Source organism: Typopeltis vanoorti, chromosome 13, assembly GCF_054136105.1.
Source record: "Typopeltis vanoorti isolate ZY-2024b chromosome 13, IOZ_Tvanoo_1.0, whole genome shotgun sequence".
Classification (NCBI taxonomy): Eukaryota; Metazoa; Arthropoda; class Arachnida; order Uropygi; family Thelyphonidae; genus Typopeltis; species Typopeltis vanoorti.
Window position 1 is genome coordinate 60,793,640 of NC_143561.1, and position 23,797 is coordinate 60,817,436.

A 23,797-nucleotide genomic window follows, 5' to 3' on the forward strand; every position below is an offset into this window, starting at 1 on the left:
GATTTTATGAAATCCCTTCGTCCTACAGACTGGAGTTATTGCTTGGTATAGTTGAGTTTTCAGACTAAACGATATATATGGATATTACATATTTTGCGACAAGTGCATGAAAAAAAAAAAAAAAAAAAACGATAAGTGGAGCATCTCGACGACAAAGTCAACTTACTATAAAATACCAATAATCTTTGTTATGATCGGGGAGAAAAACAAAATCAGAACTGATGATCTTTATTGCATGCTCCCATTCCATACTGCACTATATGTATATTGCTAATTGTAATGAAGTGGTGTAAAATCGTAGAAGGTAATTTTTTATATGCCCCAAGTTATCAAAATTGAAACAAAAATTAAACAGTGTCCCAAAACGCAGCTTCACGCAGAGAGTTCTCTGATCCGTACTTGTATATCATCTATTGGAGAACACATTATTTTATAAATAATATTATAAAAAAAATATTATTTTATAAAGTAAAATATCGTAGACAACATAAAATAGTGCATTGCGTACTCTCATTCTTGTATAGTAACCTCCATTGGCTTAAAAAGTAAAAATATCATGTTAGAGAACAGGGTTTCCAGATATCGTACTTTTATATATCCCTGCAAATTATTTCTTTTATTTTTCCCTGCAAATGGTCTGAATGAAAAAAAAAATCTTTTGTTTCACTCAGACAAATAGTTGAAAATTTTTTGTAAATATACCAAAAAACGTATCTTTTAACTAAAATTTATTATTTTTTTTATTACAAAAATAGCACAAGCGAAAAGTTTCAGAACTTACTGACAATGTGCGTACAGGCTAATTAAAAATAAAATGCATTTAAATAAATATCGATCAAATCATCATAATGTTTATAGTGTGTTCAGAAATAAAAAATAGTCAAAAATAAAATATTACTTTTCGATTTTTTCCCTATTACTTGAATGTCTTCTCGAGGGAATTACTTTATCTAAAAGAAGAACGAAGCTATCGATCTGTTCTGATGAATTTAATCGGTTTTCATCCAGAGAGAGAGAGAGAGAGAGAGAGAGAGAGAATAATCCTATCGATTTCTCAACTTCAGCGGTATGTAACAAAATTGAAAGAACGCTTAAGACAGAGGAAGGGTTCACGACTAATCTTACAGTGGTTACAAGTAAAACTGCAACAGATGAGCAAACTTGGTGAAGACCCTTCCAATAAGAAATCAACTCAAAATTTCTAAGAAAGTGGTTTATCAACAATGTATAAATTTAAGGAATTCTATTAAGAAGGGATATAAGATTTTTTGTAAACTTAAAAAATACACAGCATGGCTCAAGAACAAACGCAAGCAATTTCAACAAAATACATTCCCTTTATGCTCACTTGAAAATTCTCAAAACACAGGATGCGCTTCTGGTTCTGCGACTGTCGTAAGATTCACAACCTTAATTCATGACCTTAATTCAAATTTCATCATTAAGAAAGCAAGGAACTTTATGACTCTCCAATATCGGGTTTATTAACGTCAGAAAGGCAGTGGATGGAAAGAGATTTTATTTTTTTAAAGAACGCAAACTAGCTGCAGAACGCACATGAACCGACAATAGCAACTGATGTGTCTCATAGTTTTGATGAATATGTTTCCGTTTTCCATTGCAATTCTAGGTTCTAATTGTATCTACAAAGTACAAGTGTAGTAGTCATTGAGTTTCCGATGGTTTTTATTATTATTATTTTTTAATGTGAATCCCAACTATGAAGTGCTGTAAACCTATAGCACATTTTCAATTTAGATGAGTTTTCTGATTAAATAATCAGAAATTATGGACTAGAGAGAGACTAGGCATTCACAAACATCCATGCCCACAGTGGGATTCGAACCTGCAGAGTGTTGTTTGGAGAGAGGGTACGTTTCCCACAAGGCCAACCAGGTGATTGACTATGTTGTCTTAAAGATACTGTGAATAAGCGATTTTTTAAGCCACTTTAGTTGTGTATACGGCTCTGGTTAAATTAGAAGTAAAGTTATATTATTATTTTTGTCCAAAATAGAAAACTTGTGTCGTGTACAAATATTTCTTAATTTAGAATAACGGCTAGGGCAATTAACGTTATGAGACTAGGGTATTTATGTCTATAAATTACGTGTTTATTCTGGCCGGATTGCCTGTTCTGGGGAATGAAACACTACTAATGCATAAATAGCAGTTGCGATTTCTGTTTCCTTGCTAAACTTATTGGCTATATCTGCCCAGCGTGCAAACTGGGCGACACTGTCTGACAAGGGATATCAGAATAAACATACACACAAATGCCACTTCTGATGAAACGAAAATAGAACAAACAGCTGTAAAAGTTGATAAAATTGAGATCAGGCAATGATTAAAGAAGCTAAAATGAAGTTTCTGTAAGGTTTTGCAGATTAAAGATGGAATGTACAACACAAAAGCTGGAAATAATCTGGAAGTTTTGCGAAAACTGCTTTTTCTGCATGTAATCTTTTATTACTTTTTGCTTGATTTTTCATAGTTATTTCACGTGAGTTGAAATTTGGAGGGACATACAGTAACATATTTTGTATTCTTTATTAAGCCATACACATGGAGAATTTCACCCGAGTCATCTATAGTTCCCCACCCTCACCTCAAATTCTCCCTCCAGGAAAATCTGACAGAATAGTTGCGGCAAGATTTATTCACTAGCCAAAGTGGAAACGTCTTAAAGCATTACCATTTGAAGTCTGGTCTTATATGACGAGGTTCATTTTAACAGTTGTTCACATTGTTAATTCAAACCTTGAACAAAATACATGTACATATGGTATCGATTCTATCTTATCATCATTATCGAGCATTTAGATAAGTCCTATTTCCCTGTCAGTAAACCTTCATGTAGATGTGTTCCATAAGTAAGGTCACTGGTCGCTTAAGCAGAAACTTCAATAGTAGCGAAGCGTTTCTGACGCTTAGGGGGCAGATCGAAGTCTAGGGGGCTCATATTAGGACTGTACATGGATGAAGAAGCACTCTCCATCAATACTTTTCCATTGTTGGATACTTCACTTGAAACATTTGGCCGGTCACTACTCGACCTGAGTCAGATTGTTTCTCTATTGCGGAGTCTTATTTTGCAGAACAAGAACACTCTAGAAACAGAAAGTGACTACATGATGTTTCTATTCATAGTCAGACTTACAACTGATAAAGGTGAAAACTATTACATTTTATCCCACTGGCCGCACACCCGCGACGTAAAGAACTTCTGAAATGATCTTTGAATCTAATGGACAGTATATTAAATGACCTGTTTTAAAGCGAGCTGAACCATTGAAAAGAAGAAGAAATATGGAACACCTCATCATGTGGCGTGACCTTAGAAATATCATTCACTGCATGCTTAACGAAAGGAGAAAAATAAACCAGAACCTCCAATAAGCAAAGTGGTAGTATTACATCTGGAGATGAAACTCATCTATCACCTAGTAGTGTTTAATATCACTGCAAGCCAGACTACATTCGACCCTGCCTACATCGATTCACACCCGAATAGTTTACTCTTTGATGATATAATGCTTGTTGATTGGAGGACAGATTTAGGACTACGTTAATATAAAATTTCTATTGAATATGAAGAAGATAATAGGATTACCTAATCAGTATCTCACGCTGATTTTTCTCTCCATATTATATAAACGTTTTGTTGCTATTGATTTCTATAGATATTTCCATTTTGTTCTCCTGAAACTAGCTATTACCCCCCCCCCTCACACACACACACACACACACACACACACACACATCAGCTCTCCTCTAAAGGTATACTTTTAGGCACATGTATCATCATCCATTGGCAGTTCGACTGTAAACTCAGAAAACAAACTTTTCATCCTCTTTATTCATGCCGTCTATTTTTTTTAAAATCCCATTCGTATATTTCTCTTAAAAAGTTACAACTTTCAGGTATTAATTTTTGTTTTCTCTCTCTCTCTCTCTTCGGCTTTTCACTCATCCATAGTGCTAGTGTATTTGGGATCTCTATCAAAACTATTTTTTCCATTACCATCCAACCGAATCATAAATGATATTACTCCTGAGTCCCTTCTTCCCCCCTTCTCCAAGCTAATTGAAGTGTCTAGTAAACACGGCGGCCATGTTACTTACGGAGATGAAAAACACCTACCAACTATTTTATTTTTTTTTTAATATTTTTTTTAACGGACTTTTCATATTTTGAAATGTTTTACAAAGATTCAGTGGCGGCTCGTGGCTTGAAATCGTGGAGGTGCTGCAACTTTCGAAATATACATACACACTGTAAGTACAATGTATACGTGTTTGGATAAAATATCAAAATTATGGTAAAAATTTTAAAAAAAATTAAGCATGAACAAATATTGTTTATTATCGATAAAATGATAGTTTAGTATAATTCAAAATTACTTAAAAATAAAATCCATTCCCTTAACTGTAATTAAAGGAATCGATTAACAATTTTTGGACATTATAATTAAATCCTTTAATTGTAATGTCCAAATATTTAAAGAGACGGAGTTAACACGATAAGCACTACGAACACTTTACTACTGGCGCAAACTGCATATAAACAACAGTGGAACTGCGCGACGGACAGTGCCTCATTACGCTAATAGCTCGCATCTCACGATGACGTGCACATGCTTGCGCGCGTAGCAATATGACACTGTGGTAAACACAGTGCTGCTAGAGTCCTTCGCCCTCCTAAGTGCTACAAGATGGATTTTTATTATTTTTTGTACAAAATAAGAGCATTGTATAGGATTGTTGATGATAAAATTAAATATTATAAGCAAATATAAATAAATTAATAAATATATTTATATATCGAGAAAAAATTGGGGTGCTGCAGTTCTGCAGTGGCTATGCGCGAGCTGCCCCTCCAAATATTCATATCATGGTGAGATCCTGCCAAATGCATATGTTTCAAGTGGTTGGTGTGTTTTGTGAGGAAGGGGGATAGGAAGAATCTGGGGAGGAGGAGGATTAACCTTCACACTAACTTCGATGATTTAACGCTAAGGGGAGCAGATCACTTACAGCTAGAGTCCCGAAATTTTGAATGAAATAAAAAAAGTTCCGGAAAATGCGATTGTGACATTTTTACAATTTATTGAAAATAATTCGACTCCTTTTGCACAAGACTGGATGTAAATAAAGCGCTTTCGTAGCGCAATTGGAAGAACAACGATACTTGCGCCTTTTGATTGGAAATAAGGTCTAAGTTCGATTCTTGTCTTAACGAAAGGAATTTTTATATGGCTTTTTCAATTAAAGGTAAGTTAGCCGAGTTCATGCGGATGTAGCAGGGTCTTTTCTCCCAAAAGCTCAGGTTTTTCATTCCGCGTACAGACAAATTGGCCTTGAGAACACACGCAGCTTACAGACAAAAAGATACTAGTGGTAGTGGTGGGCAATAGATGGCGGCGTTATATGTAGATGACGATGATAGCGGTTCCATGCAGTTGGTGGAATGTGTAATCAAGGTGAAAATTTTCTGATGATTATATTCTAAAGAATATTACTAATATTCTTAATTTTGAGCTAGAACTTTGGAAATCTTAAACCCAAAGAAAACATTAAAGAAAAGAAAATTGAAGTTATAGTCTAGATTTTATTTTATTTCTTGGAATGAGATATAAACCATACAGATATAATAGGAAACAAATTCATTACCATGACATTTGCACAATATTCTGGCACATACTCTCCAAATTTTGTGGCATTCTTTTCTTCATGTCATCTCTCCTAGTTGTTGGTCCTTCCAGCTAACGCACTGCATTAATAGAGTCAGCGTACGGTGTTACAGTTGAAATCTCAAGACAAAACATACACTTTAGATTCAGCCTAGGGACATGTGATGACAAGTAAACTGGAACCTGAAATATGTCTAATTAAAAGAATTTAAATATTAAAGGAAGTAAAAGTAAAATAAGTAACAAATAAATGGTCAAGGACAATTTTTTCTTCCTTCAGTATGAATTAGAGAAGAGGTACGTTTCTGATAAAGGACAAAATCAGCTATTGTTAACTAAAATTTTCATCTGAAGCAATTTTCAGAAGAGTTGGACAGTAAAAATTGGATGAAACAGGGAGGAAAACTAACGTGATATGTTTCGGAATTATTCTGTTACTTAAAGTTGGTCATATCGAATTTACTGAAATATATACACAACCCAAAGATTAATTTTTTGTGCACAAGAACATTTAGTGATTACATATCAAAATCTACCTTCTTTTAATAAAACTGATGTTATAAAAATAAAAATTTCAAAAGATCTTCATTCTACTTCGAATGTTTTAATAAACTTTATCATTTTCACACAAGAGCAAGTTATACAACAAACATTTCGCTGCAGTCGACTTGAAAAATTAATGATAATCCCATAATGCAAAGCACACATCCTTTTGGCTGAATATAATATCATGCTATGCATTATACACACCCAAAAGGTATGGGAAGGGATACTGCCCAGACCGGTTTCGACCTTTACTAAGGTTTCGTCAGGGGGAGCCAAACCAAGAAGACATACAAAGGTAATCAGGGGAGCCAAACCGAGAAGAGATACAATCGAAAAAAAATTCTCACTGATCTTGTAGATCACTCTAAATCTGAGTGGTCCTAAAAGATCACTACTAAACTCTTGACTGAATTACTCCAGGACAAGAAACTCAGCGGTGGAAACAACAAGCCCAAAGACGAACATTATTAAATTCAAGGTAAAGTGCAGGGCTTACCACTCCAAAAACTGAGTGAGCTACAAAATTACTCTAACTCTCACTGAGTGACTCCAAAGGATCGCTACTAAATTCATCAAACGCTCATCAGTGGTTCCACTCAGTGACAGGCAAAAACGTGCCACACAACAAAACCGCTCTGCTCCCCCAAGAAGCAAGCAAGCCCAAAGTATAAGTAAAGAGGCGTCTCCAAAAACTAGGCGATCCTTCAGGTCAATCTAACCTCAATCAGTAATCCGAAGCCTCAGCTCCATCCAGTAGTAGTAGTAGTAGTAGTTGGCAAAAAAACACCAAGCCAAGCATCAAACTCCACAAACCATCAGCAAGAACAGCTCATCTCCCAGGGGAAGGTATTCAAAGGACCCGACAAAGGTCACGTCAGTAGAGGCCTTACCATAGGCAGGCGTCTAATGCAGTGATTCTCAAACCTTTTTGTCTGGAGGCACACTAAAATCAATAAATAAATTTCACGGCACCCCTAGTATTATTTGCTTTTTGTAGAGAGTAAAGTGCCGATTAATTGATTCTGAAAGACTCGCATATATAAGCCATAAATAAATTGCTATTACAGATACTAAAGATATGAAGGAAAACGTGTTTAAAAGAAAACAGATTTTATTTAAACTAAATTGGTTTATTTTCAAACAACCCAAAAACAAAACAAAACAAAAGCTATTATAAAGGTTCAGATAATAAAATATGAACTTAATGTGAAATATGTGCCTGGTGGTGTTTGCATATTTCTTCGATATTAGGCCTTGTTTTTGAGAGACATATTCTCATCTCATTTTCAAGGGCCTTTAGTCTTTAGTCTTTCTCTCTTCTTTGTATTAATATTTACGAGTGAAGAAACACCCAGTTCACACAAATAAGATGTAGAAAATTGCAATAAGATGTTAAATGCTTTGAATCCAAAATGAATTCAGACACATTTCTGAATGCTTCAATCTCAACGTACGATCGTTACTTATATCAATTAATTCTTCGGCTTCTATAAGACTTAACTCACTCATTGCTGACTCTACAAATGGATTTCGAATCCAATCGTATAAATTGACTGAAATGTCTGGAATATAATGGTTATTTTTTTTTCTAACGATGTTAAATGACTGTAAATAAGCTTTTGCAGATCAGTGTTCTTACATTTTCTGGAGGCAACTTTAAGGAACATTTCTACATTGTTGGTGCTTAATTTTATCTTCCACATTTTTATTTTATCTTTAAAAGCTTTAATTTTATCTGTAGATGTCAAAATATTCTCATTTCTTCCTTGCATGTTGGAGTTCAGCTTGTTCAGATGATCGAATATGTCTGTTAAATAGGCTAGTTTGGAACACCAAAAATCATCTTGTAATAATTTATAGAATTCTGGTTTGTCTTCATTATGGAAAAATATTAATATTTCTTCTTTAAGTTCAAAAATAAAATAAAACACGATCCAATACGTGACCTTTTGGAAGCCATCTTACTTCGGTATGAAGAAGAAGATTCTTGTCATGAGATTGCATCTCTTCACATAGTCCTACAAATATTCTAGATTTTAATGGTCTGGCCTTGATATAATTAACCATCTGAATGATTTCTTCTAATACACTTTTTAATTCCAAGCCTATTGTCTTTGCCACCAATGATTCACGATGAATGAAGCAATAAGTCGTTATAATATTCTCATTTTCTTTTCTAGCAAAGGAAACAAACCCTTTTGTAATTCCAACCATAGAAGGTGCACCGTCTGTACATATACCAACACAAATTTTCCAAGATAGATTTGTATTAAAATATGTGTTCATTATATCAAAAACATCTTTTACCGTCGTAGTTTTTTCGAATTCCTTGCAGAATAGAAATTCTTCGATAATTTTATCATCTTCAATGAATCGAGTAAAAACAAGTAAGTGTGCTTTACCACCGACATCAGTTGACTCATCTAACTGCAAACTGAAAAATTTTGATTCGATTATTTTGGTTATAACTGACTTTTCAATATCGACTGACAGATCATTAATATGTCTACTCATAGTATCATTTGATAATGGAATCTTTTTTATTTCTTCTTCTGCCTCAGTACCAAAAATTGTTCTCACAATTGTTGAACAGGCCGGACGAATCAAGGTTTCGCCGATAGTATGAGGTTTCATTTCCTTCGCAATTATTTCAGCGACTAAATAACTCGCTTCTTGAACTCGGTCGGAAATTGTAAACTTTCTTACAAAACTTTTACTTTGTTTTTCGTGTAATCTTATTAATTCTTTGAAATATTCAGGATTTTTATTCGACAAGTTGTCATGTTTTGTGGAGAAATGTCGCAATAATTTGCTAGGAACAATAGCCTCATTTGATAGAACCAAACCACACAAAATACACTTAGGTCTGGGAATTAATTTATCACCACACCACGTAAATCCCATTTTTAGATAGCTCTCTTGATATAAACGAGTTTTTACATTTTTTTCATTGTTCTCTTTTTACACGAACTTATTCTGTTTTTGTTGTTTCATTAGTGCTTTTTTGTTGCTGAACGTTAAAAATAGTCAAATCTTCATTAATGCAAGTATCAGTTTTTGATAATTTATTAGTGCGAATTGGTTCGTTAGCTTTGCTACAAGTAGACATTTCTTGATCGTCAGAATCTTCACTTCTTTTTTTAAGGAAAAAATTATTCATGATTTTGAAGGGCATATGTAACTTTAATATTTTATTTTAAAATTTATTTCAAGTAAATAATTTTTTTTCCGGATGGAAAAAGTAAAAATATTTGTTTACGATGTCTCTCGTTATAGTTAGAGTATATAACAATAAGAAAAACCTCTACTCACTGAATTTAACGACTTTAATATCGTACTTCGTTTATTCTCACCGATGACAAAAGACTCATGATTTTTGTTTAGGGGGAAATGATCATGTATAATACTTGTCACACTGAACAGAGAAATACTAAAACAGACAGCAGGACAACTAACCATTCATTAGTTCATTTTCCCCAGTATTTATGTGCCGTCACATATCTAGTTACTACGACACGAGGTGATCTAATGAAATCACAGGATATAATATAAGAGTGATAAAAAAAATGATAATTTTTATATACGTTTCATCCATTAAAATAAATATATAATTTTTTTGTTTTTGATTTAGTTATTTGTGGCAATTGAATATTTTGCTTTTTTCAAATAAACGATTCAAAATTTCGCGGTACCCTGTTTGAGAACCACTGGTCTAATGGAATGCAGTAATGGAGACCACTCCAGCGTTACCCACGTTGGTGGAAAGATTTTTAAGTGTGAAGCTTCTCCAAACACTAAAGCGATCACCCAATCTCAAAGAGTGACCCAAAGGATCATTTAATTCATTACTCGGTGGTGGTTCTACTCAGTGACAGGCTCACCCTATCACAGAACAGAACTGCTCATCTTCCAGGAAAGGCATCCAGCAAAGCGATGCCGACGTATAAAGGGTCTTCCCCAAAATCTAGGTGATCGTCAGATCACTATAACCTCTATGATTGACCTGAAGGATCATTTTAACTAAGAACTCTCGATCACTCAAATACACTCAGCGATGGTTATATTCAGTGAACTGAACATAACCACTGAATAGAACCGCTCATCTCTCATGGAGGGCACCCACCGAAGGATCCCGACAAGACCACGTCGCCAAACCATAAAAAGCATCCAATGAATGCAACAATCGAAATCTCTTCGGCAGAAATCATATATTTCTCATATACGAATAGTGAAATCGTGTAAAACCATATTTTTAAAATACTCTGGATTAGAGCTAGTGGTAGAAAGTTTTTTTCAGTTGTTTATAAATTAAAATAAATTTGCCAAGAAATGATATACTTGAATTAAACAAGAATAAGAAAACAAAGTTTCTGAGTGATGTATATTCATTCACGATCAAGCTACTTGTACAGTATATATAGAGGTACGGCTAATGACTTCATATTAATTGCGTATATATGACTTTGACATAAAAGCAAGAATAGCGATGGGAAGAGATGCCTTTAATAGAAAATGGAATTTATTCAGAAGTAAAATGGACAGAAACCTAAAGAAAAGACTAATAAAATGTTGTGTGGAGTGTTGTCCTCAATGCAGTTGAAACTTGGACATTGAAGAAAGAAGAAATTAAGATTTTGGAAAGCTTTGAGATGTGGATTTGGAGAAGGATGGAAAAAATCAAATGGACAGATAAAATAACTAATGAAGAGGTCTTAAAAAGAGTAGAAGAAGAAAAAAGTCTGTTAAAGAGGATAAAAAGAAGAAAGGGAAACTGGATGGGACATTTTCTGAGAGGAAATGGAATCATCAGAGATGCCATCGAAGGAAAAATAGACGGAAGAGTAAGGAAAACAATGCTAAATGACATGCTGAATGGAGACAGGTACACCTTGAAAGAGAAAGCTCAGAACAGAAGAAAGTGGAAGGAGAGTTTTTGCTACTAAGAGAAGAACCTGCTCAATTGCAGAATACTTAAGCGATATATGACCTCCATTACTTCAACCTTGGTATTCCTTCTGGGTTTGTCTCCCATTGACGAAACCTCAATAAAGGTCGAAACCGGTTAAAATTACGGAAAAAGTTACACATACCCAACAGGATGTGTGCTTTGCATTATGGGATACTAGGGCAATTAAGCGTGAAGTCATTAGCCTCTATATAAAAGTAGCCTAGTGGTGAAGATACTTCAAGCACAAACTTTGTTTGCTTATAAATACATAAAATGTAAACATATTAAATTAATAATTTCAAAAAGCATTATGAATAATGCATAACTTTAGACAACGTGATCAGTTTCGGTCTTACACTAATATCTCTTTGATTAGGTGTTTGGGTTTTTATGAATTTTAATGAGAAATTTTGAAACTATGAATAGTCACTTCTATCTCTTACATATTCTACATTTATATACATTTATAAATGGAATATATTATTATGGCTGATTCCTTTAAAATATCTTCATTTATTGTTACTTTGATGTTAAATAATTACGTTGTGTTAATTCTGCTGGTACAACTTCCATAGTTTTTGTTTTAGTGTTCGATAACTGGTTAGGTGTTTTAAGTTGTGTGGAAGATTATTGATTAGAGTAGGTAGTATCAGATGCTCTTTCATGGTTCTTCCGTATCTATTGTTGAAGTACTTGGTGGTGGTGAGAATCGTGATAGACCTCGTTATACAGAATGTCTCTATTTTTACAGTAATCACTTTTGAAGTAGTTTGTTAATATGATTACATAATGTCTCAGGTTTGATAAGCTTAAAATTTTATGTGAAACCATTACAGAGTTTGTCAGCGTTTCGCGTGTATTGGCTCTCCAAGGCACCGCGGAAATGATTCTTTTGTGCAATGATTCTAATTTTGACAAGTGACTGTTTACTGTGTTCGCATAGACACAACAACAACAACAATAATAATAAAAACAAAAATATACATCTCAACTTAAATTTGAATTCGATTTTTCGTATTGAAAGGCCACGTTTCAAAATATGAAACTTGGCTGAATGCATGAAATACAAGGAAATGCATTTGAAATTCATGTCTTAGCTGCGTGATTTGAAACAATTTCTTTTTCTTGAATGAAAGTGAACTCTTAAAATATGAACTTCCGAAGGAGCCTTATTAAGCACACATACGTATTTCAAATTTTTTTTTTCTCTGCCGGCATTATATTCTTTCATACTATATTTTATATTAGATTATCTTACATATACTTTTTTTTTTTTTAAGGAGATACTGTGGTAATATCTTTAATATTAAAGCATATTTCTCTGATTACCATTCTTTTACTGTAATAACTTTTCTGTATTCTTTTCAAATAATAACTGTATTACTTGAAAATTTAGATTTCGCTATGTAATGTGAAACCAGATTGATAGCTTCACATTTCATGTCTAAGAAACAGTCACTTTGCAAATCAAAGGATGGAGCAACCAGATTGAAACGCGCCCACAGGCTGAACGAATGGAAAACATGTTTGCGGTCTATGAGGGGTTCACTATGTCGTGGGTTTAGGTGTCATCAAACAGAAGACCTGTTTTAGTCTGCATTCACTTAAACACACATACATACTGTAGTGTGAATCAGCGATGGTTAAAATACGTAATCCCTCCAGCAGGGGAGGGTCATCACTTTTAATTCAAGATATTAAAAGCTGGACACTGGGATACGATTTTTGAATACAACACACTTTTCATTATTGACAATAATATACGTAAACGATTAGAAAATGAATGATTTAAAAAGAATATACAGAAACACCCAAAAAATAAAAAAAATACGCAATTACAAATCGCGTTGTTTGCTTTTGGCTGCCATCACCCATTTTCCACCTCCAACAAGATAAATCGTGCATGCCCACAACACAGTATCTACTAAAAGAACAGGTGTGGTCATCATTGTTATTAACTATCTGAAAGTTAATAACAATGATGACCACACCTGTTATTGGATGGGTTAAAAGGAATGCAGGATTTGATTTATAGATTTAAGGATTACCCGTCAAAATTATCCGAAACTTGGTATTCCCGTGAAAAATAAAATAAAAACAGCTCAGAAACTGTTATATACTGAAACTCAGTACAAACATATACCTCTGAGTTTCAGTATTATTATTATTTAAACCTTCTAAGACGGCAGTAGTATAAACTCTACGAATTAAACATTCCTACTGTGTACTAAGGTTACGAATAAACGGCACAATTTTTTTTTTTTTTTTGTTTGTTTCTAAGGGAGTAACTACGCAGCCCGGAAGGGAATTACTCACTTTTCTCAAACTGAATATTTTACTCCCCAACAAATTGATGTCTTCCTCCCACCCTCGAATAAGTTATTACTGATAAATGGACAAACGTACACTGTTATAATAATCGTGAAGTGAAGTGAACTGAATTAACTAATCTAATACTGCTCAAAACAATTAGGGGATATTTTAGTTTCTGTCGGATAATTATAAATTTTTGCAGACATACATGAATAAATATTTCTCACTTATGGATTGGGTGTAATAGATTAGATATTGTTTAAATAATCGATATTTATTACAAAATTAACAAATTATACATTTTAGCGTGAAATAATTTTAACAAGAATATCCCCCAATTGTTTTGAGCAGTATATATAACTTATCTTCAGTAACTAGTATTTAGATTTACGACGCTGCACCGTTACAGACTTCCTGGTTATGAGCTGTACGTTGTACTTCAGGTCTGCAATTTCTCCGCTGAACATTAATTAACAGATCAATTAACTATCCCCCCCCTTTCGCCTACTTTTTAACGTTACCTTCGAAAGAGCCACCCCCCCCTCATGCTTACGAACATTATGAGAAGTGTCGGCTCAAACAAATACAAACACAATTAAATGCCACAAATAAAGAAAACGTTCCAAATTTTTAATGCAAGCAACTGATGATCGCATTTTTTTTTTGTATAAAAATATTTACCTTGCCTGTCTAGTGGGCCAAGTGGTTAGCGTTCGAATCCCGCCTAGGCAGTACAGTAACGAGGGTATGAAGCACCTGTGGCAAGTCTCTTTAACCCAAAAATCACAGAAATTTTGAAAAATTTAAATGTAACAAGTTAAATTTTACTAAATGCAATATGTTAAATGCTTACTATTAACCCCATCAAAATGAGTTGGGGTGTGTTGCAGAATTTCTGTGTCTAAAGCGGCGTATTACCGAAATTTAAAAATACATACATACATACATCTTCAAGGCCCACTCTTCCTAATTGGGTTGTGGGGGCAAAAGCTGCAAGAGGAACTTCCAATGGTCACGAACTTCCAGAACACCTGCACTTGGTGGCAGAGGATCGTGAGATTCCCAAACGTGTCCACCCAAGGTTTTGGATATAATCTATCCAGCGAGTCCTTGGCCTTCCACGTGGCCTCCCACCCTCTGGCTTGGCAAAGAGGGCCTGCTGAGGGAGCCTCTCTTGTGGCATTCTGACCAGGTGCCCGTACCAGCGTAACTGTGATCTCTCAACACGGAGAAGCAGCGGTTGAGTATTGAGGGTTTCCCGAATTGCAGAGCTTCTGACTCTGTTGAGTTTTGTCAGCCCCGCAACCCCTCGAAGGAACCTCATTTCAGCTGCTCGGATTCGTGTCCGCATTCTTTCGGTCATTACCCAACTCTCATGACCATAGGTGAGGATGGGGACATAGACTGTATTGAAGACAGCCAACTTTGCCTTCTGGCTTAACTCCCGCTTCAATACTACCGAACGGCCAAGCTCCCGCAATATTGAGCTTGCTAAGCCAATTCGAGTATCTAGCTCTAGGTCCCATTTTCCATCATCCGTGAATATGGACCCAAGGTATTTAAACTTCTCCACCTGTCTCATTGGGACTCCACTTACATTTAGAGTGCACTGGGATGGTTGTCTTGAGACCACAAATGTTTCAGTTTTGGCCACACTAATCTTCATTCCGGCATCTGCACAAACAGTTACAAACCTATCTAGGGTTCGCTGGAGGTCATCTGTGGAAGAGCTAAGCAGAACTAGGTCATCTGCAAAAAGCAGACGTCCAATGCTACATTTTCCAATTCTGACACACTCACTGCCTCGGCTGTGCCTTCAATCCAGTCCATAAATATTATGAAAAGGAGGGGTGACAGAACACACCCTTGGCGGAGGCCAACGGAAACTGTGAAAGGTTCAGACTTTGTGCTGTTTACCCTGACACAAAACTCTGGGCATTCATACAGGGACTTGATGGTAACTAATAGTTGACCATCCACTCCATACTCCTGTACTACTTTCCAAAGCTTATCCCGAGGAACCCGGTCATATGCCTTCTCCAAGTCCACAAAACATGTGATTACACATTCTTGGTATATTCCCAAGATTTCTCAAAGACTTGCCTTAAAGTGAAGATTTGGTCAGTTGTGCTTCTACCAGGACGAAAGCCACATTGTTCTTCCTGGAACTTTGACTCAACTATGCTCCTGCACCGTCTTTCCAAGCACTTAGCATACACTTTCCCAGGCAGGCTGAGCAGAGAGATGCCATGATAGTTACTGCAATCCTTCTGGTCTCCCTTCTTAAAGACTGGTATTATTATGCCTGTCTGCCATTGCTTTGGTGCTCGCCCAGATATCCAAGCAGCCTGACACACTTGAGTCAGCCAGAGAACACCGTCTCGATTTAAGGCTTTTAGCATTTCGGGCCGAATTTCATCATCGCCAGCAGCCTTGCCCGATTTTAGCGATTTTATTGCTAAATGGACCTCTTCTACTGTGAGACTAGTCATTGCCCCGATCTGCACCTCTTGGATGTCCACAACTGCTGGGCCACCTGGATTAAGAAGGCTCTCAAAGTATTCCCTCCATCTGTGGAGGATATCCTTCTCGGTTGTTAAAAATGCACCATCAGAGGCCTTAATTACCCTTACTGTGCACGATTTCCTCCCTCGAAGGCGACGGATGGTCTGCCAGAATATTTTGTTTGCATTTGCATAGGATGAGTCTAATCTTTCTCCAAAGGAAATTTAAAAATACAATACAAAATAGCGGACTTTTATATCTATTTATAAAAATATTTATTTTTATTTTTTACGTTTTGCGCCCCAAACCTAGTTGCGCCAGTGGCGGGAACCTCTTTCGCCACGCCCTCATTACGGCACTGCACATAGGCATAGATGTTTGTAATTGTCCTCCACCTTCACATATTCGTTCAATCAAGTATGAATACACTCTCCCAAGATGGACTGGATCACCATGGGAGAAGCAGACCCAACCTTCCCGCAATGGGGTCTTCACCATGTAGTGGGTGGAAAACAGACTGATCATCATTATCAAAACAAAAGGGCTAAGGTGAAGGAAGCACTACGAGGGTGGTCTGAAAAGTTCTCGGCCCAACACTGAAAAAACGAATTTATAATTTCAAAATTATTTTTATTTTTCAAAATAACCTCCCTTAAGTCCGCACGGTTAGCCTAGTGGTTGTGCGCTTCGCAACAATATGCATGTGGAAGGAGTGTCCTAGGTTCGATTCCCGTCGGAGAGGTGAGGAGCTGAAGGATCTTCCTCAGCCCCAGCCAACTTAGCCGGCCTTGGGCGTGAACAGTAGGATTTTTTCCCCAGTTTATCCTGGGGTTTTTCATCCCACAAACAGGAAAACCGGACCCGTGAACATACAGGATACAACCATAGGATATAATACGCCAAGGAAGGCAAAGGGAAACCATCTTGCTCATAATCACTTCCCTAGTATGGTAGCATAGCTGCCCCTACCATCCGTATGGATAAAAGGAAACTAATCAATCAATCTCCCTTAAGAGTAATACATTTATTTCAGCGATGCTCCAGCGCCATTATCCCGTCCCTGTAGTTCTCAGTAAGATCAGCAAAATACCCCTCTACAGCTGCAATCAGCTTTTGATTCGAAGAAAAAACGCTGACCAGCGAGGAGGAGTTTTAGTTTTGGGAAGAAGTCAGAGGGAGCCAAATCTGGGGGATAGGGTGGATGTTCCAACAATTCATAGTGCAGATCCCTTAATTTTCCCATTGCCAAAACACCTTTGTGGGCAGGTGCATTGTCCTGATGAAGGATGATTTTTCTTCTGCAAACCATGTCTTTTCTTACGATTTTTTTTCGTCTAGTCTGGTTAAAAGATCGGAATAATATTCCCCAGTTATTGTTCCCTTTTCAAGATAATTAATAAACAAAATGCCTTTAGCATCCCAAAACACCGATGCCACGACCTTTCCTGTTGAAACGACTTTGTCTTCTTCGGCATTGAACAACCAGCTTCTGTTCACTGTTTTGACTGCTGTTTGGATTCTGGTGTGTAACGGTTAATCCAAGTCTCATCCATAGTAATAAATCGATGCACAAAATCTGTTTTATTCTTGTTAAAACACTCCAAGCACTGTTCAGAGATTTTCATATGAGTTTTTGATCTGCTGTGAGCAAGCGCAGCACCCATCTTGCACAAAGCTTTTTCGTTTGCAATTCTTCATGCAAAATATATCCTACACATTCTTTTGAAATGCCTATAGTCTCAGCAATTTCACGCACTTTGACTCGCCGGTCATTAAATACCATATCGTGCACTTGATCAATGATTTCTGATGTTGTTACACTTTTTTGGACGTCCTTCATGTGAATCATCTTCAAGGCTGGTACGGACACATTTAAACTCGGCAGCCCATTTCTTAATTGTCGAAAACGAAGGAGAAGAGTGCCCATAAACTTTTATGAACTTCGAATGAATTTCTGTTGACGTTAAACCTTCTTTTACAAAGAATTTTATAACCGCACTATACTCAACTTTATCCATTTCAAGGGATAGATAACGCTTTTGCTACAGACAGCTGTATAAAACAAACTACTTGATAGAATGACTTGCAATTTCACATGGATGCTTATGACAGATGTACAACTTAGAAAAACAAAATCTTACCGATAGTTTTGCTATCTATGGTCGAGACAGAGGACATTTCAGACCACCCTCATATATAAGTACTACACACAAAACCACTACCGAGGTAAATCATTTATGTAACATACTTGAATAATTTCTTCACTAAAACCAAATCGGCATGACTGCGTAGCATCGAAAAATTCCACATGACAGTAGGTCAGCAGAAGAAAATTTTACTTTGATTCTAGTCAACGTTCTAGGTCGTACCCCATCTTTGGCGAAGGCGAGCGATTCCCCCCCCCCCCCATAAAGAAAACCTGTTTTTTTTTTTAAATCTCAAACTCAGTAAAACCGATCTAAGATCAGATATACATACATTCATAATCATAATATTATTTAGGATCAGGGACATCACTTCTTATCGAGCATGTCGTGCGAATGCACTCAAATTCGGAGATGGTGAAAACAAGCTGACAATCGGTTACCAGTCGGTATGTATCATAGCAGTGCTGCCGCCAATACCTTTTGAGGAATGAAAAGGTTCGGCAATGAATTCAGTAAGTCTCCCTCCTCTCTCTCTTTCTCTCTCTCTCTCTCCCTCTCTCCCCATACCAGATTGAATGGAAATCCATCCATATCAGTCAGGCTGCAAAACCAGATAAGAACGAACAAGAAGATATGTAGCCTTAAATGAGCGTTATATGAACCTATAAAGAATGCCTAAAAATTAACACTACTGTTATAATTTGATATTTTATACCGAAGTCAGTTCATGTGCATTTCGCAACAATCACTAAGCACCTATTTGCGTTGCTTCCAACTATCCGTTGTATGCACATAAAAAAAGTAATCTAATTGACTCTTTAACCATTTCAAATTTGGTTTAATTTGGACAGGCTCTTGGTATCTAAGTTATGGAGGAACTAGACTCGAGCCATCAACGACAAGCCAATGAAAAAAAAAATCGTTTTGTATAATACTCCATATTATTTTTAATGTTTCATCAATGAATGTTAATGATTGTTACTTTCATATATTCGATAACTCTTAAAGAAATTGCTGTGGACCAAATTATGAAGTTAACTTCGAGGCTAGTTATAAGAATGAGTCAAAATGCTTATCCCTGACATAAAGGTGTAAGCATTAACTTAGTGTTTATGTTATTTAGCTCCTCACCCTCTTTCGGGTGATGTACGATGGCTAATGGTACAAGTGAATTAACGGTTGAGGAACGAATTGTAACAAGTACATGAGTCCACTAATATCTGTTACTAGTGAATCCATTGAATCATAGCATGGAATGAATTCAGAAATCGTTTTCACAGAGAAATCAGTGAACGATCGAGTGAGGAAGTCCTTCACTAGTAGAACCATCTCTGATTATTATTATTATTATTATTGTTGTTGTTGTTGTGTTATTAAGTATCTGTTGTAGTCATTGCCACAATTAACATCCGCATCATATTACCTTAACTGATATCATCTATAAAATATCATTCCTGTACTTGACCTTTAATGATATTATTTATTCTTATGAGAATGAGTCTCATCCCTGGTTACATATACTTCCCTCTCTCTCTCTCTCTCTCTCCCTCTAGGCATATGACAATAGTTTTTGTCTTAGTTTACGTCTATAAATACTCTTTAGAACTAAACTTATCTTTAATATTTTATTAACACCTAATTTTATCTACATGTTAATTTACTTAATGATCATAATAGTAATAATAAAGTATTACTTCTGTTGCTGATAGTATGTATATTCATGTTGATTGGATTTTAACGGTATGATGCGAACACAGATTGATAAGAAAAGAATTAAATCAATAAATAGTTATTTTCTTATCAATCTGTGTTCGCATCTATACCGTTAAAATGCAATCAACATGTACAACGAACACATAAGCCTTTCCACACAGTATGTATATTCATCTAAAAATGTATTTTCTAGTGTATATTTGTTCTAAACACATACCGCTGCATTAACAACAAAAATACCTGCAAATGTCCTGAAATCAAACCTGTAACACATGCAATAAACCTTGGTCTCTACATAGATTGACACCTTAAATGGACAAAACATATAGAATACCTACATACCAAACTCCGGATCATCGCAGCAAAACTATTCCAAATAAAAGATATTATTCCATCCAACATAAAAAAAAAAACTCATATCTCACGATATCTGCGATTCCTTACTCAGATACGGTATAACAATTATGCAAACACATCAAACAGCCATCTAACAAAATTAGAAACATTACACAGGAAAATTGTGTCAACATGCTTTGGACACCTTACACGCAACAACCAATATCTGACCAGCACATGGCGACACATAGAATCCTGAGCATTAAAAACCTGAAACACTACATGACATTAACAAGGAATTACTTCAACATCACCTGTCGAAACAACAGAGACACATATCGTATAACACGACCTACAACAACTCTCTACATCCCAACACCCTTCAACAACTCATACGGTTCTTCTGTGAGATCACATCAGATACCAACGCAACTCAACAACCTACCAAGGAATTTAAAACACATAGATAACTACAGAACATTAAAAAACGAACTCTGGAAAATATACCAACAAAGTTAATACACCATTAACACTAATATACACATCACAAATCACCAGCATCCAATGCCTACAGCTCATGCATAAACAGTAACAACAACATAAATAGTGAAGGCCAAATCCCACTCTCTTCATAAAAGCTAACCCAAGCTTCGAAGTAGGTGGGATTAACTTGCCTCACCCATCTACACGTAATCCTTATAATCAAATGTACAAATGTAACAAAACAGTCATTAAATTACATAACAATAAAGAAGATACTGAAGATACTGATTATTATGTGATAATATCATTAATATAACATTACTATATAACATGAAAAAAATAATGTAATAAATTATTCTTATTATCACACTTAGTGCTGAACCTTAAAATAATATACTGAATGTTACTCAAGATGATAATTGTATATATGTCAATATTTGAGAGATCAATAAAAAAAAATAATTTTAAAAAATATCGATTTTTTTTTCAAAACATAGCAAGATGAAAAAAACGAAATGAATCCATTCAGCATTCCCTGCTGCTAACAGAAAAGAAACTATAATTATAAATTTTAAAATAAAATGAACTACAAATTGAAATATGAATGTAAATGAAAAATGCAGAAAATAATTACGTCTACAGTATTTATATAAAATTATTCCATAACAAATATCGTTAAAATGAAAAGGATTTCTATTAGCACATTAAATGAATGATTGTAAATATTTATGTGAAAAAAATGTAAAATACATTGCGATTATCAATATTTTTGGATATTTTTATAACATTATTTACTTACCATTCTGAACTGGATATTTGTAATGAACAGAAAATGTGAAAGTAATACTTCAATTGTATATATTTAAATATTCTGTATATGTGATGACGATAATAAACTTTACCATTGTAATAAATAAATAAATAATATCATTATAGTTCAAGACTTGTTAGCCCAGCCATAACTACAAGACACAGAACTCATTGTGATAAGGCTAAAGATTTAAGAAGCCGACTTGTATAAAGATTGTATAAAGAAAACTGTCAAGCCCATTGTCATCACAAAATATAATAATGATTCTCTAAAACTTAAACAAAAAATATTATTGTACGGGTTAGGATTCCTCCATGGAATCCTAAGACTTATCGTGGGAAACTCAAATTGCGAACACATCTATATCTACCAACATGTCTATCGTACTCTTCTTGAAACAATAACAGACAAAGCACTCACCACTCTCCAAGTAAAAAATCTAATCCCCGCGCTCTTGCTGACTACACTCTTACCCAACTTCCAGGGATGACCTCTTGTTCTGCCCTCTCTAACCATGTGATGAAATATTTCCTTTGTATTCTATAAAATCTTGAAGAAACTTAAATGTTTCTATCATATCTCCCCCTTTTCGCCTATTAATCAACTTTTGTAACCCACAAACCCTCAATCTATTCTCATAGGGAGTATTCCACTCACCATCTTGGTCACTCGCCTCTGGATCCTTCTCCACCACTTCCTCATCCCCAAGAAACCCAGGAGACCAAAATGAGCTAACTCATCTAGATGTGGTCGTGTCACGGCTTTGTAGGAGAAATGATAACTCCCTTATCTCGGCCTGTTAGTGTATTCTTCAATAAGTAATCGCGTGAGTTACCCTGGCTACTTTAGCAATATGGCCTTTAAACTCCAACTTTCTATCTTTGCTGGATTAACTACATTCCACCAGAAGACAAAACGACATGACTAGTCGTAATGCTGAAGAATCAATACTTCGTTCGCTTAAGGCATCTATCAGCTTTTTAAAAATTATTATTATTTTGCGAGAATAGTCATAATTTTTTTCTTTTTTTGCTGTTTTTGACTAAACCAAGAAACAGTAACAGAGAAAAACACATAATTGGATAGTAGTATACTAAAAGAATGCGGATAGAAAGATTGCCCAAAGAAGACTGCCAAGGCACAATAAAAGATGATTGTCCCTTGAAGAGAAAGCGTCCCTTTGCCGATGGCTTTTGAGGCCGAAAAACACTGTAGTAGGCCTAAATTCTGACGATCTGATCGTAATTAATGTGGAATTACTGCATAAAAGGAAGACAACTAGTCCCTGCCAATCATACCTGATACTCTACTTTTAGAAAATTAAACAGCAAATTGATGATACGCTTATATATCGACTACTCCTAAATGTAAACGACAGCTACGGCCCAAGTATTATTAGCTCTATGATGCTAAATTCAAAACTGCTTATTCATGGGCAAAGGGTCAGATAATAAGGAAATCCTGCTCTAGAGACATACAGTGGAGCTTTTTTTTTTTAATTCACTTCAGGCATCCGATAAGCAAGGTAGCATGAAAATCATCTAACACTTAAAGCCATTCATAAACATTAACAAGCTGGCAGTAAAATAATGAATTTTAATGCCAGCTAGGTTTGCTGTTTTAAGGATACTTGTGATATAAGACTGAATGATATATGCACGTAAACACAAGAAAGATATTTAATTAACCAAATATTTCGATCTGGAAGTAGCAGACCATCCTCAGTGGTATTACAAGAACAGTTTTAAAAAATAAATACAAGCTAGAATACTAACAATGGATCGTTAAAAATCGAACTATTGTTAGTATTCTAGCTTGTATTTATTTTTTAAAACTGTTCTTGTAATACCACTGAAGATGGTCTGCTATTTCCAGACCGAAATATTTGGTTAATTAAATATCTTTCTTGTGTTTACGTGCATATATCAGCCAGCTAGGTTTGTATTGTTTTCAATTAATCAACAGGCAACTAGGTCAAGTATTGATGATGATGATGAACAACCTATTTTTCTACCCACTGTAGGGTGAAAGCCTCTCCCATTGCGGGAGGTTTGGGTCTACTACTCCCATGGTGACCCAGTCTATATTGGGAGAGTATATCTATACTTGGGTGAAGGAATGTATGAAGGTGGAAGACAATCACAAACATCCATGCCTACGCAGGATTCGAGCCCGCAGCTTATTGGATGGAGAGCGGATACGCTAACCACTCGGCCAGCCAGGCCGGCGGTCAAGTATTATAATTTGCTAAAGTAGAGAATTTATCGACCGGTTTGTAAGCTTGTAACAAAAGCCCGAATTT

At 35.6% G+C, this 23,797-nt stretch overlaps 1 long non-coding RNA gene across 1 annotated transcript in view; it reads right to left on the reverse strand.

The window, feature by feature from the left end:
- Positions 1–5,597: 5,597 nt before the first annotated feature.
- LOC150100210 (uncharacterized) overlaps positions 5,598–23,797 on the reverse strand; it is a 51,743-nt gene continuing 33,543 nt past the window's right edge. Inside the window, exon 2 of the long non-coding RNA XR_016549235.1 lies at positions 5,598–5,887. This is a non-coding gene — a long non-coding RNA (uncharacterized LOC150100210). The remainder of the gene's footprint in view (positions 5,888–23,797) is intronic.